Here is a 15,524-nt window from a genome sequence, read left to right as displayed (position 1 = left end):
TCTGTCCATGTTGGACAGAAGATCACAACATAAGAATTTAAATGTCAGTAGTTGAGTATATTTAATTAAACCCCTGTTCAGATTGTGTTTAAGAACTTAAATCGGGAGTCAGATAGCTCAAGTCTCAATCTAGTTTCTGCCATTTACTTGAACAAGTTAATTTACTTCTGCACACTTCATTTCCCTCATGTATAAAATCTAGATAATACTTTCTAACCAGAATAAAGAATATAATAATAGCTGGGAATCCTGCACAGTGTCTGGCACTTAGGGACTAAGACATGTTTGCATTTTTAATTATTATTATTTTTATTACTATTTCAGCAGCTTCCTAATGGTTCCTCCTTGACTTCTGTCAACACCTCACTTTGCCACTGAGTGATCTTTATAATAAACAAATGTGAAACTGTTGCATTTTGGCTTAAAACATTCTACTGGCTGCATGAAGCCCGTGGACCAAAGTTCAAATCATTTGCAAGGCACATAAGACTCTTTAGGCTCCAGCCTCAGTCCCCTTCTCTGTCTTTAGCTATTTCTCTTTGTGTACTCTACCATTGAAGTTAACACAGGCTTTTGCTTCTCTCAGAACCCCAAATGTCTACTTGAACTATTCCTTTTTCCTGAAATGGGAGAAAAGAAACATTCTTCTTGTCACGAACTGCAGTCTATAATTTTTGCCCGACTAGCAACCTAACAGTTAGTGTGGATTTCCTGGATATAATCAGAAGACATTCAATACCCGAATCAGAGACAAATATCTTTATTACTCACAGCACAAGAAGAAGCATGAGGTTCATGTCTGTGCCACTTTCCTTGCCTGCCAAGTCCCACAAAGACGACATGTTGTGGCCCAGGTGGATGCATAACACAAAGTAGGTTTGTGTCACGGCTGAAGAACTGCAATCTTAGGAAATGAAAATAGCTTGTATAATGGGCTACAAGGAAACCTGCCTGAACTTTGCTCCAGATGTAGACATTATCTTTTTAAAGCTTCAGTATAAACGCAACTATGAACTGATTGGTTCACATTGAAAAAAAAAATTAAAAATTTTTAATTGAAGGATAATTGCTTTATAGGATTTTGTGATTTTCTGTCATACATCAACAAGAATCAGCCATAGGTACTGACATGTCCCCTCCCTCCCATCTCCTCCCCATCCCACCCTTCTAGATTGTCACAGAGCCACTGTTTGAGTTCCCTGAGTCATACAGCAAATTCCCATTGGCTATCTATTTTACATATAGTATTGTAAATTTCTATGTTACCCTCTCCATACATCTCTCCTTCTCCCTCCTCTTGTCCCCCCATGTCCATAGGTCTGTTCTGTATGTCTGTTTTTCCATTGCTGCTCTGAAAATAAATTCATCAGTGTCATCCTTTTAGATTCCATATATATGTGTCAGTATATGATATTTATCTTTCTCGTTCTGAATTACTTCACTCTGTATAATAGGCTCTAGGTTTGTCCACCTCATCAGAACTGATTCAAATGTGTTCCTTCTTGTGGCTGAGTAGTATTCCATTGTATATATGTACAAGAGCTTCTTTATCCATTCATCTGTTGATGGACATCTAGGTTGCTTCCATGTTCTAGCTACTGTAAATAGTGCAGCAATGAACATTGGGGTACATGTGTCTTTTTCAGTTTAGGTTTTCTCAGTGTATATGGCTAGGAGTGGGATTGCTGGGTCATATGATGGTTTTATTCTTAACTTTTTAAGGAATCTCCATACTGTCTTCCATAATGGCTATATCAGTTTACATTCCCACCAACAGTGCAAGAGCATTCCCTTTTCTCCACACCCTCTCCAGCATTATTGTTTGTAGACTTTTTGATGATGGCCATTCTGACTGATGTGAGGTGGTATCTCTCATTGTAGTATTGATTTGCATTTCTCTAATAATGAGTGATGTTGAGCATCTTTTCATGTGCTCGTTAGCCATCTGTATCTCTTCTTTGGAGAAATGCAGATGTAGACATTGTCTTTATGATATTGGACAGCAAGCAAGCTTGCCACCTGTTCTAGAGGGAGACACTATCTCTATCTTCCAAGGCTATAAAAATAATATTGCCCAATATTACAAGTCGTGAAACAACAGCTTCTCTTTATTTAAAATTTTGATATTTTTTCATCATGAACTTTTGGGCATTTGTTTTGATTTTTAAAATATTGCAGTAAAATATTGACCGTGTTAGCACTAATATTAATACAATAATAGTTGGAGACTTTTAACACACCACCATTTAGACTTAATAAATATCTATAGGACAGTCCATGCAAACACAGCTGGATTCACATTCTTTTTAAGTGCACCTGAAATGTTATCCAGGATAGGTCATGCACTAGGCCACAAAAAATGTCTCAAGATATTTAAGAGGACAGAAATTGTATCAAGCATTTTTCCTGACCACACTGATATGAAACTAGAAATCAATTACAGGAATAAAAATGGGAAAAGCACAAACATATGGAGGCTAAACAACATGCTATTAAAAAACCAATAAGTCAATGAAGAAATCAAGAGGAACCCTGAAACTACATCAAGGGAAGTAAAAATGGAAGCACAGCTTTCCAAAATCTATGAGATGCGGCAAAAGTGGTTCTAAGAGGGAAGTTTATGGCAATGCAGGCCTTTCTCAAGAACCAAGAAAAATCTCAAGCAATCTAACCTACAATCTAAAGGAATTAAAAAAAAAAAACAGACAAAGTCCAAAGTCAGCAAAGGGAAGGAAGTAACAAAGATCAGAGAGGAAATAAATATAATACAGACAGCCCCCCAAAATAGGGAAAAAAATAGTTCAGTGAAAGCAGGAGCTGTTTTGTTTTTAGGAGAAACAAAATTGATAAACCTCTTGCCAAGCTCATCAAGAAGAAAAGAGAGATGGCCCAAATAAACAAAATAAGAAACAAAAGAAGAGAAATAACAACCAATTTCACAGAGATGCAGAAAGAATCATGGGAACACTACAAACAGTTATATGCTAGCACATTGGTCAACCTAGAAGAAATGAATACATTTCTAGAATATGTAACTTTTTAGGACTGAGTCAGTTAGAAATAGACAACCTGCACAGTCTGATCACTAATAGTGAAATTGAATTTGTAATTAAAAAAAAAAAAAGCTCTCAGCAAACAAAAGTCCAGGAGTAGACTGCTTCACAGGGGAATTCTACCAAACATATAAAGAAGAACTCATCCTTCTCAAGTGCAGTGCAAGTCGCTCAGTCGTATCCAATTCTTTGCAACCCCATGGACTATACAGTCCATGGAATTCTCCAGGCCAGAATACTAAAGTGGGTAGCATTTCCCTTCTCCAGGGGATCTTCCCAACCCAGGGATCGAACCTAGGTCTCCCACATTGCAGGCAATTCTCACCAGCCACAAGGGAAGCCCATCCTTCTCAAACTATTCCAAAAGAAAAAAAATTGAAGAGGAAGGAACACTCCCAGATTCATTCTATGAGGCCACAGCTCCCCCTCCCCAATACCAATGCCAGACAAAGATACTACAAATAAAGAAAATTACAGGCCAGTATCTCTGTGTATAGACGCAAAAATCCTCCACAAAATTGTCTTTTGTTGGTGCTTTTCCCATGCAGAAGAGTCTTTTAATAGTCAGATTTAATTATCTTTTATGGAGTGGGATTTTTATCTTTCTTTCAGACTCTTAAGTTTTTAAGTTAAAAATACTACATTATTAGTGTCCTCAAGCAATCATCTTTAAAAACTAACTTGAGATAAATAGATTTATTAAGTAAAAATTGATATTACACATCCCACTTCTGCCACCCATTCACAGAGGTAACTGCTGTTAACTGTTTCCTAGCTTGTAAGCTGGGAATAATCATATCTGTGGAGCAGGACACACACACCCACCCACACACAAGCACATATATGTGGACATAGTTAGCATGTATTATGTGTGATATATAATGGCCATTATAGCCTCTCAATTCCTTTTTTTAAAAGTATTTATTTATGTCTTTGGCTGATCTGGATCTTAGTTGCAACATGTGTAATCTTTAGCTGTGGCATGAGAACCCTTAATTGTGGCATCTGGAATCTAGTTCCTTGTCCAGATATTGAACCTGGGCTGCCTGCATTGGGAGTGCAAAGTTTTAGCCACTGGACCACAAGGGAAGTCCCTAGCCACTCAATTCTTATTAATTTTCTTCTTCTGTTCTTTTAGGCAAGTTATTTCACATTTCAGTGAAGAATTTTCTCATCTCTGGTGATGGCTAAAGTCTTTATGAGCTCTATGATTTGACATATTTTTTCTTGTATTCCACCTTAAGCAAACCCACTCTAATAATCACCTGGCTTATAGTATTTCCTGTTCTTTGGCTTATGAAATTGACACAGCTTATAGAACATCACTTTTTATTACATGATTTGGAGCTCTTATCTCTGTCAGCTTCCTGTATTTCTGCACATACCAAATAGTATAAGCCAGCAAAAATCAACACCACTGCTACATAGAAACATTTCTTCACTTTTCCCTGGGTGGATAGGTAGGATTTAAGTCATTGGAGTATTTGTCTGATCTATTGATGTCTGTCTTCTGTATTTTGAGATAACATCCATCTAGCAATATTTTTAGAATTCATGGGGAGGTGATTCTGCTCACAATATGTCAAAAGCCATTGAGATTCCTGAAAACAAGGTTGATTGCAGGTTTTCCCTTGCTATTTGAAAGTAGAGTGTTCCTATGAAAACTTTCAGGAGGCAATGACCTTAGGACACATCTTACTAAGGGATGAACCAAATAAATTGAGGTAAAGCCCAGGTGCTCACAGAGCCAGGTGAAAGCATGGCGGCTGGCTGCTGAGATGCTGAGTGCAGGTCCCGAGAAGAAGCTTGGCGGGGACACTCTCACCACTGGGGATGCTTGCTGCCTTTGTAACCTGCTCCTTGTAAAACAAATGCTGAGCCTTTTGCCTTTTTGCCTTTTCTCCTAAAAGCAAAACCCCTCTTTGGATTTCTTTAGGTTGACAAAAACAGGTGCTAGTGTATGTCTTTTGTAAAAAGAAAGTGGCCATAAAGGGAACTTTTGAAAGCTAGGGAATACTTGCAATGGCAAACTCAGTCTTTTCAACCTTTGTGATCATGTGTGGGTCATGACACTGATGCAGTGAAGGGTGGGGTTGGAGGCAACCTGGATTGAAATGTGAGTGTAAAACTGCTACACAATAAACACTTCCTTCATCGCTTCCTCCATTTATCTTACCCTTTCTTTCTCTTCTTTACCATTCTTCCTTTTGTCTTTTCTTCCTTCCCGCTACAATCCCACATAGAATTACAGAAACCAAAAACAAGTAAGTAATCATGAGAGCAGTGTCTACTGTGTGAAAATTCCATACTCCATACTGCAACAAGACAATTGATCGGGGGGAGAATTTAAATATGTATAAGCTAGCCTGTCTCAGATATAACCATTCACTTAATTACAGACCAAATGACACGTTTTGCCAAGTGAATATTAAAAAATGTTTAATTCATTTATTTTATTACCTCTGTATCTCCAGAGGGACTAGGGCAATGAGAACAGAAACAGCTAATTAAATGTCTTGGTGAATGGGCAAGTAGCTGAAGCTTGTTTACAGGCTTGGTATACTACATAATTAGCTTGCAACTTGGGGAGAATAAAATCTCTGATGCTTAAGATTCTCATTTTTCTCCTTGGGGATAAGCCTATAGATGTGTGCCACTGGTGGCCAATAAGCAGGGCTTACTTTCTGGAAGAAACATGACACTTTTGCCTGGCTTCTATTCAATAGGTTTCTCTGTAACTAAGTCTTTACTGTTGGCAGAAGCGTTATGAAGTCAGTTGACCCAGGGTTTGAGAAGAGATTTAACCTTTTGCTACAAAGGGTATTTGAACTTCTAAAAAGGGAGCCCTGTGGTGTCTACTAACTGTAAACAAATGCCAATCCTATGATCCAGCAATTTTACACCCCCAGGTATATCCCTGGGAGAAATGAATGTTTCTGCCGATCAACAAAACAAAACCCATAAAAACCATGGTCAAGAAAGTTCACGGCGGCTTCATTTATAATAGCACCAACTTGAAAATGACACAAATGTCCATCAGGAGTAGAAATGGAAAATAAATTTTGCTGTGTTCATAGACTAGAAAGCTCCACAGCAATGGAAAAAGAAGAACTGCTGGTATATGCGGCTACATGGATAACTCTCCCATGTGTTATGGTGAATGAAAGAAGCCAGACAGAGGGTGCAAGCTGTATATGATGTTCAAGATGAGGTTGGAATAAGCTATGATGATGGCAGGCAGAATAGTGGTTCCTGCTCTGAGGTGTGTGGAGCAAAGGGTGTATTGATGAAGGGTCATGAAGGAGTCTCATGGGGCACTGGAAGTGTTCTAGATCTTGATCTGGGTTGTGGTCACACAGTGTATACATTGGCAAATACCTTTGAAGGAAACATTTTTGTGCACTTTATACAGCTAGTGTTTTTGTACTGTTGTGGGCATGCATGCTCAGTTGCTCAGTTGTGTCTGACTCTGTGACCCCATGGACTGTAGCCCATCAGGCTCCTCTGTCCATGGGATTCTCCAGATAGGAATATTGGAGTGGGTTGCCATCCCTTCTCCAGGGGATCTTCCCAACCCAAGGATCAAACCCAAGACAGGCAGGTTCTTTACCACTGAGCCACCTGGGAAGCCCCGTGTATGCTGTTAAGTATTACTCACTCATTCATGTCCGACTCTTTGTGACCCCATCAGGCTCCTCTGTCCATGAGATTCTCAGGCAAGAATCGTGGAGTGGGTGGGTCGCCATTTCCTTCTCCAGGGGATCTTCCCCACCCAGGAATCGAACCTGGGTCTCCTGCATTGCAGGCAGACCCTTTACTGTCTGAGCCATCAGGGGGTGCTGTTATACCCCAGTAAAAAGCCAACAAAGAAATAAAGGCATCAGTAAAATTTTCCAAGGGAAACTCTTCCTCACTACCGAGTGCAGACCTGGAGAGAGGCCAGTGGTATAAGTGTGTCTCAAAGATTTCACGTGGGGCCTGAATGATGCTGTGGGCAGATGTCCTCGTGGATGGGAGTGAACAGAGGCCACTGTGCTCCCGGCCTCCAGCTTATCCTTTCCTTTTTCATGTCTGTTCCTTACCTTCTTTGGCAATCTTGATCCTTTGAGCAGCTGCGTCCTGTGGAAAAGGGTGTCACAATGAGGGGTGAGGGGACAGGAAGAAAGATGAGTTTGATAAGCTTAGGTCCTGAGGGGACTCATCAGCTGTGGTAAGACAGAGCTAGGCTTCCTGCCAGGGAAACTGGATAAAGAGTTGCCAGATAAGAAGGAGAACAAGAGTTGGAGGGGGAGCGAGGAATGAGATGATGTGGGTCTTGGGAAAGGAGAGCCCGGTGCTCACCATAGAAATCTCAGGTTGGATAATGGCATCCATGGGGCATCTTGCCTTTCTTCCCAACCTTTTTTTCTAAATACTACTCTGACTCCCAATTTTCCTTCTCTTACCGATTTTGTGTTCCAAATGACCAACCAGGAGTCTTTGGTTTTCCTTCTTCTAAAATCTGTCTAGCTGGAAACATCCGTTTTTCGATTTAAACAGTGTCACGGATGAACAGAATGGTTATTATATTCATACTCAAATTTTCCTTACAAAATTTAATTTTCAAAAAGTTGGCTCTAAACTCTACTAAGGATTCCAATGCCAAGAGTTTCCTGACATAAGTATTCCTTTAAACTTTATGACTGATTGCTATTCTTACCTCCCACATATATTTTCTTTCAGTGAAAGAGTAAATGGAAAATACAGATTGGGAAGATGAGAAAAAAACTCCCTCCTAACAGATATTTTAGTACTGGATAGTGAAGCGTTTTTTGGCTTGCCTACCTGAGACAGTTGGAAGAGTGATTTATTCATATCTGTTATAATAAATGTCCTCTGTGTTCCGTTTTTGCTGGGAGAGATTCAACAGCTTGTTTACAGCATTTTTGTCTTTAGATTTTGGCACCATAAATAGACATAACTAGAGACATGCGTAGAGTTTGGTCTTCACTGAAAGCCTGATCAGAGAGCCTGACACACACTGAATACTGTGCCTGAGTCCTTTGTATTTCAGGAGACACAGTGGGCCAGCAAGCACAGGGCAGTTAACCCTAGACGTGAGGATTTTGTGATGGACAAATTAATGCTGAATTTGGACACATGGTTATGCATTGACCTGAATGTTAACATTTCCTCAGCTGTGTTGTTAATTTATTTTTAACTGAAGTATGGTTCATTTACAGTGCTGTGTTAATTTCTTCTGTATAGGAATGTGATTTAGTTCTCCATGTATATACATATATATGTATATATATACACACACACATTCTTTTTTATATTCTGTTTTTTTAACACTGTATTTCTCATTTCATTGAGAGGACAGTGTCATGACACAAGCTTTATATGTGTCTCTTTCTGAAACACAACATTATCGAATTACACATGCAAATCCAGTTGCCCTTGCAGCTCTCAGAGAGATAGATTCCCCCAAATGTGGGCTAACTTGAGAGCATCCCTGAATTTGTGAAATCTGCCATGCATTTCAGATTTGATACTTCACACATCATCAAAAGATTGTCAGCAAGTCAAGAGACATAGAAATTTAGAGATGGAATGTAGCGTTTCTGAGTCCCTGGCAAAGTTGTCAAGTCTTTGTTTCCCTGACTTTGTAGAAAGAAAAGCTAAGCAGTGTGAGCAGGGAGAAATCTCTGTGTTTAAAGGTACAGCAGTGCTTTCTAGTATTAAACTTAATAGCCAGGCTGTGTTTGTGTTGTTCAAAGTGTGATCATTTGTACATCACAATATTTTCCAGTCTCTGAACCCAAAGGCAGCATGCTCTCACCGTCGTTTGCCTTCCTCACAAAATGTATTGAACAATGGCTGGGAAGTTTGTAACCCAGTGAGTATACTTAGAGTTTATCTTTTTGACTTCCACCATGCTCCTCAAGACTTGTCCATAAATATGAATTCTTCTGGGATATGATGGGGGAAAAGTTAATGCCAAGACTGATAGAAACCTTCTGTAGATGGATTGCACGGATGTAGACTAGCTTTTTTCCCTTGCCATCTTTTCTAGAATGGGAAGAGGCCGAGGCATAACAGTCTCCATTGTGTTTTTATGTTTTAAACTGTTGATGTTCCAAAACAGAAATAGCACCTGTTCATTTAGGCATTCTCTCAGCCTACCTGTCAGTCATTGCAAACTTATTTCTGGTTGGTGATGCATTTACTTGTATTATTTCTCATTCACAGGCTTGAAGCTATAGAGTTATTTGCCTTCCCTCTTGCTTACTGGGACTTCCTGGTGGCTCAGATGGTAAAGAATCTGCCTGCAATGCAGGAAATCTGGATTCAATCCCTGGGTTGGGAAGATCTTCTGGAAAAGGGAATGGCAACCCACTCCAGTATTCTTGCCTGGAAAATTCCATGGATGAGGAGCCTGGCAGGCTATAGTCCATGGGGTCACAAAGAGTCGGACACGACTGAGAGACTTCCACTTGCTTACTGGGCCAACCAAGCATTCACCAAGGCCCAAGCCACAAGAAAGCAGTTGTGCACAAAGCCTTGGGTCTCACTGATGAAGATCCTGTGGTCACACCTCAGTAATGCTGAATTGGCTCCTGTTGGAGACGATGGTTTCTGGAGGCCTGGCGTGCTGTGATTCATGGGGTCACGGAGAGTCGGACACGACTGAGCAACTGAACTGAACTGAACTGAACTGAACCGTGGCACTGGTGCTCAATGTATAATCTCGACCTTCAAACATATAGGGTGTCAGTCAGGGTGCTGTGTGGTAGCAGAACCATGAGGGCCTTCTGCTCCTTCCAGGAGTCTCGTTGGAACCCCTTTCAGATCTTTGTAATAGGGAAGGACTCACACTCTTAAAGGATTCCCACTTCCTGTTTCGTATCTGAGACAGGGTTGTGTACTGAAAATGACCTGGTCTTTGGAGCCAGTGCAGTCAGTGGTTGAGTCAAAGCTCTGCTCTTGGATCTTGAATGAGTCAAGTTAACTTTTCTGAATACCAGTTTCCCCCTCTGAAAAAAATAAATCAGAATAACACCTATCTGACACAAGTCTGCTGCAATGAATAAAAGTACTAACACAAGTAAAGTGCTCATCATCATAGGAGCCGTTCAACCAGTGTTGATTCTGAGCTTTGCCCCTCTTCACATGAGCCTTGTCTCTCTGACTCTATTCATTCAACAGGCATCGGTTGTGCATCTGTTATGGGAATCACTCTGTGGAAGGTCATGGGGGAGAAAACAAAGATGAGTAAGACAGTCCTGTCTGCAGGAAATAGTATTCTAGTATGTTGTTTCTCACCCTTGGCTGCACTTTGGAATTATCAGAGGAGCTGTAAAGGATGCCAGTGTTCAGGTCATTCCCCAGGTCAGTTGCATCAGAATCTCTAGGAGTAGTGCCCCAGGAGAAGTATTTCTTTAAGGCCCACTAATTTGAACATGCATCCAAGTTGAGAATCAATGTTCTAGAGCCAAGTCCAACGTGAATCCTAGAGTTAGACAGTCCAATTCTGTTTGATACAGAGGATTCAGGGCCAGTGGGATGGAGAGGGTTCATTCATGAACTGTCTCATATACTATCTTATGAAACATGGCTTTTGTCTTTAAAATGTTGGAAAACCAGTGAAAGAATGATCTGATTAAGCTCTAGAGTCATTCCCCTGGCATATGTGTGAAGGATGTTTAGCAGATGCTGTTCCACCCATATATTTTGGAATTTACCATTGTAGACATCCCCCCAACTGCCTGATGGTCTTCTCGGCATGATGGAACCCTGTTCTTTGTCTGCTCCTGTGTACAGCACACTAGAAGTATGGGGTAATTAAAGAGGTCATAGCTCCACTGCGGTAGCAACCTCTGCCAACTTACAGAGGATGTTGTTGAAACACTCTAGTTCCCACAGCCCTTGAGTAGGATAACTCTGAGGTATATGGTCTATCTCCTAAAGTAGCAGAACTAAGCCGTGGTTGCCACAGTGCCAATTAGCTTGATAATGTATCTTTATTTGGCTTCTTTCTCTTCCCCGTGTCACTTTTATACTTCTCTACTGCAAGATTTCTCACTGTGGCCGTTATTGGCATTTAGAGCTGACTAATACTTTGCTATTTTTGTTGTGTGTGTGTGTCAGGGCGGGGGGGGTGGGGAGTAACCTGTACCTTGTTGAATGCTTAGCAACATCCCTGATTTCTATCCACTAAAGTTCATTGAACCACCTCTCCCCAAAACTGTAACAACCATAAGTATCTCCATCTCTGGACAAATATTCCTGGGGGACTAAATTGTCACTCCCTGTGGGTTAAAACTACTGCCCTATGGATGTTTCCTGCGTTCACCTCCCAAACAAGCTACTTGCCCTTCAATCCTTGTCTCTGAATGTGCTTCTGAGGAACCTAAACAAGACAGAGAAATTGAAGAGGGACACACCAGGGGTATGGAGACCATTTGTGAGATGGTCAGTGGGTCTGAGACAGAGAAGATAATGAACCTCAGATGAGGCTGTGGTAGTAGAGAGGGAAAGTTACATATGAGATATCAAGAGAGGTACCAGATGATGGAACTTCAGCCTCAGAGCCTCAAAGAGTGAGAGGTGAGTAAGAAGAAATTTAGCATGACTCTGGAGATGTCATTCAGTGAGAGGAAATCCACGAGTAAGAGCTGGATTTCAAAAATATATGCGTATTATTTATTTGGCTGGGCCAGGTCTTAGTTGTGGCATGTGAACTCTTTATTGTGGCATATGGGATCTAGCTCCCTCACTGGGAATCAAACCCTGATTACCCCAGGATTACTGAGAAATTAATATATGAATAAGAAATTTCGGGGAGAACATGTAGCATTTTCAAATCTAAGTGGCAAGCAGGAGTTTTGCTACGGGTCATGCAAATCAGGAAGATCTGACCTAATCAGGATAGGAAATGACCATTACTTTCATAATGGTACAGACATAAAAATATGTTTCTGTTTCCTCCAATTCAAAGTGGAGCACCTAATTGCTGATCTGAGAAAGACTGATGGTTTTGTTCGAATTTTAGAATGCTTTCAGAGAGTATGTTATTTTATTTAGCTTATCTTTTTAGTAGATAACATTGAGGATGTAGGCATTTATTTATGAAAATTTCTGTGTAAATGTGAGGAGGAGGATGCTAATCATCAAAGTAACATCTCCCCTGTTTCTCTGACATGATAGTTTCCAGGCATCTACACAATCCCATTAAGCTGGTAAATTTCCACTGTGTTTTGATGTTCAGAAATAAAAGAGAATTATGAGAGAATAACTTCAATGGCATTTGACACTTTACTTTGAAGCACATGACACGTGGCCTGTTGACCTATTTCTCTGTGCTTCTTTATAGTATCTTTTTTGCAAGGAGTATGAAATACTTCACACCTATTTATTTTTATTACATTTTTGGGATGTTCAAATGGACAGGAATATTTGAGCTGTTTCACAGTTTGTTTTTATCGCACCAAAGTTAGGAAAAAATTGGCCAAGTGGCACTCATCTTTAAGAAACGTTGGGAATCATGATTTCTATGCTCAATTCTCTAAGCTTGGTGTCCACATTTTTTTAATGGCACTCATTTGAGCAAATGGTGTGTTTAGTGCCATTGTCTAATATGTTAGTTTGTGGACTGAGATGGCAAAGGCCAGGGATCAGCAAACTTTTCCTACAAAAATGCCAGCTAGTAAATACCTCAGACTGTATAGGCCATACGGTTTCTGCTGCAGCTACTCAACAACCCTGTTGTAGCATGAAGACAGCCGGAAGCAGTGTGTAAATGAATGAGCGTGCTGCTAGTGCTCCAATAGGTCCTTATTCCCCAAACTAGAAGGTGGACCAGATTTGGCCTGCAAAGCTATCGTTTGCTAACCCCTGGCATTAAATCACTGAAGAAAGGCTGTAATCTGGGCTTCACAGTATCAGGGGGCTAATTTCACTCTTGCTTTGTGTGTGCCCTTCAAAGCTGTCAGATGGCAAAGCTCTCAATAAGAGTGGTTAGTTTGTGTCAATAAACACAGCTGGGCAAATGCTATTAGCTTTATTCCAAATGACTTCATCCACCTTGCCAGTCCTTGTTTGCTGGGATTCAGCCTCATCTCAGAACCTGGGAGAAGCTTGATCTCAGTGAAGTCTGGATATGGCTGACTGGCCAGTAGCAATATGCTTAACCTGTTTATAAGAAGGAAGCCCAGTGGTTTGCGAGATCCTTCCACTTCTGGCTTTGCAAGTTACGTCTAAGGCCATCTGCTCCTCCAGCAGGCACACATGGTCTCTGAAGTGACCACACTCAAAACGTCACTAAGTTTTGCCAGTCACTAATTTAACAATGCTAATAAAAAATAATGGTTGCTTCTGCTTGAGCAGTCTGTCATTTTTCTCATGTAAACCTCTTGTCTCTTGACAGGTAAAGCCACTGAGAGTTACTTTTCCCTGCATCACTCAACTAGTGAGGGGTGGAATTTGTGCTCAGATCCACATATTCTGAATGAAGAGCCTATATTCTTTTCACTTTGAAAGCCCCCTCTCCGTCAATAGCAAGTTACTAGTGACAGAGTTTACAAGGTGACTGGCACTAAGTTTTCCACAGGTGTGAGCTCACTCATCCTTGCAACAGGTTTGTGTCTTTTCATCATCCCCATGTTCTAGATTAGCAGCCTGAGGCACACTGATGACCCAGAGAACCCATGTCAAGGCAGTTCCTGGAGTCGAAAGGCATCACTTAATCCAGATGGAAACAGTGAAAAAGTGTTAGTGGCTCAGTCATGTCCAACTCTTTGTGATCCCATAGACTGTAGCCCGCCAGGCTTCTCTGTCCACGGAATTCTCCAAGGCAAGCATACTGGAGTTGGTTGCCATACCCTTTTTCAGAGGATCTTCCTGACCCAGGGATAGAACCCTCGTCTCCTGCATTGGCAGGTGGATTCGTTACCATCTGAGCCATCAGGTACCCACCCCCAATGGAAACAGACTAGGCAGGAAATGCTTTCTCCATTTTCCTATGTCAGAAGGAAGCCTTGGTGGTCTAGAGAAACAGTTGAGTCCCAGCCTGGCTGTACATTCTAACTATGTCTCTCCTCTCCCTACTCACCTTTCATGTCCATTCATTTCGTGCTGATATGTTCCAGCCTCCCTGGAGTTTTCCCCACGCTGCCAGATGAACCTCACATCAAAGCCACGCATTTTGGAGAAGCCGCATGGACAACAGCAGAGAATATATCTGTCTCTCTGTCAGACTATGAGACAAACCATTACTTCTGCCTTGCCCTTTCCGTCACTCTCTTGAAAGGCACACGGCAGTGACCCCAGAGCTGCTCAGGCAGCACTCCAGAGCCTAGGTTCAGGACGTGCTGTGCAGGTGTCATGAAGGGCGAGAGAAGTCTCCAGGGCACCCGCCGGGTCAGGTCACTGCAGCCGTGAACCGGGAACTGCCTTCGCTCCATGTGTCCATGGCGGATCCAGGCATTTTCTTGCTTTTGCTGTTGTTACTAGTGATGAGGGTGGCATCACATTCAATCCCCTCAAGTTCTAATCGCTGCTGGGCCAGAAAGTAGATGTCCTCTGTGTCCTCTTTCTCTTGGTGAATTGTGAGAGGACAGGAGTTAGCCATCATTTCTTTCTTCGCAAATTTTCTGCCATTCTGCCCTCTTCCTTCACATATTCTGAAGATCTTTCCGTGCTTGTGGATAAGAGCTGCCAAGCTTGGAAGTGCCAGAGTAACAGAGGCCCCTCATAATCAACAAACTGGTAGCTAGACTAAGTGACAGTTCCAGGTTAGATATGCCCACAACCTTGCTACCAAGTTATAATGCCAGTGTCAGATAAAATGCCACTACACAGAAAGGTCTTTTAAATGTTTACTCATAGAAACTCTTCAATATAGAGAAGAGCTCCTAGAATAGTCCAGAGAGTTCCCAGGGAAAGTCCTTACCCAGCTTTCCCTAATGATTACATTTTGCAGGACCATAGTCCAATGATAAAAACCAGCAAATCAACCTTGACAGAGCACTGCTTACCAAGCTACAGATCTTTTGTGACTCTCTCCAATTTCCCCACTAGTGTCCTTTTTCTGGCCCTGAATCTCTCATTAAATTTAATTGTGTCTCCTTAGTCTCTGACGATATGTGATACAGAATGGTTAAGCAATGTGCCAGAGGTTACATAGTTATTAAATGACATTGTTGAGGTTTTGAATCCAGATGTCCCCCTATAAAAACCATTTACTTAATCACTATACCATTGCCCTAAGTTTCCTTTTGGCCATTGACTGGACTGTACCGAGTTAAAAAATAAGTGTCTCATTTCTATGCCCTTGACAGTTTAAACACTTTTTGTTTCAGTAGCTGGCATTATATTAACTAACATATATAGTGTTGAGTTACACTACAGAGTATAGAGTTATACTACTACAGTCCACTGGGCTTTCCTGGTGGCTCAGATGGTAAAGGATCTGCCTGCAATGCCGGATAC

This window comes from Moschus berezovskii, chromosome X, assembly GCF_049115385.1.
Source record: "Moschus berezovskii isolate FMDL1 chromosome X, NW_MosBer_1.0, whole genome shotgun sequence".
NCBI classification, from domain to species: Eukaryota; Metazoa; Chordata; class Mammalia; order Artiodactyla; family Moschidae; genus Moschus; species Moschus berezovskii.
Note: the sequence above shows the minus strand (reverse complement) of the source record.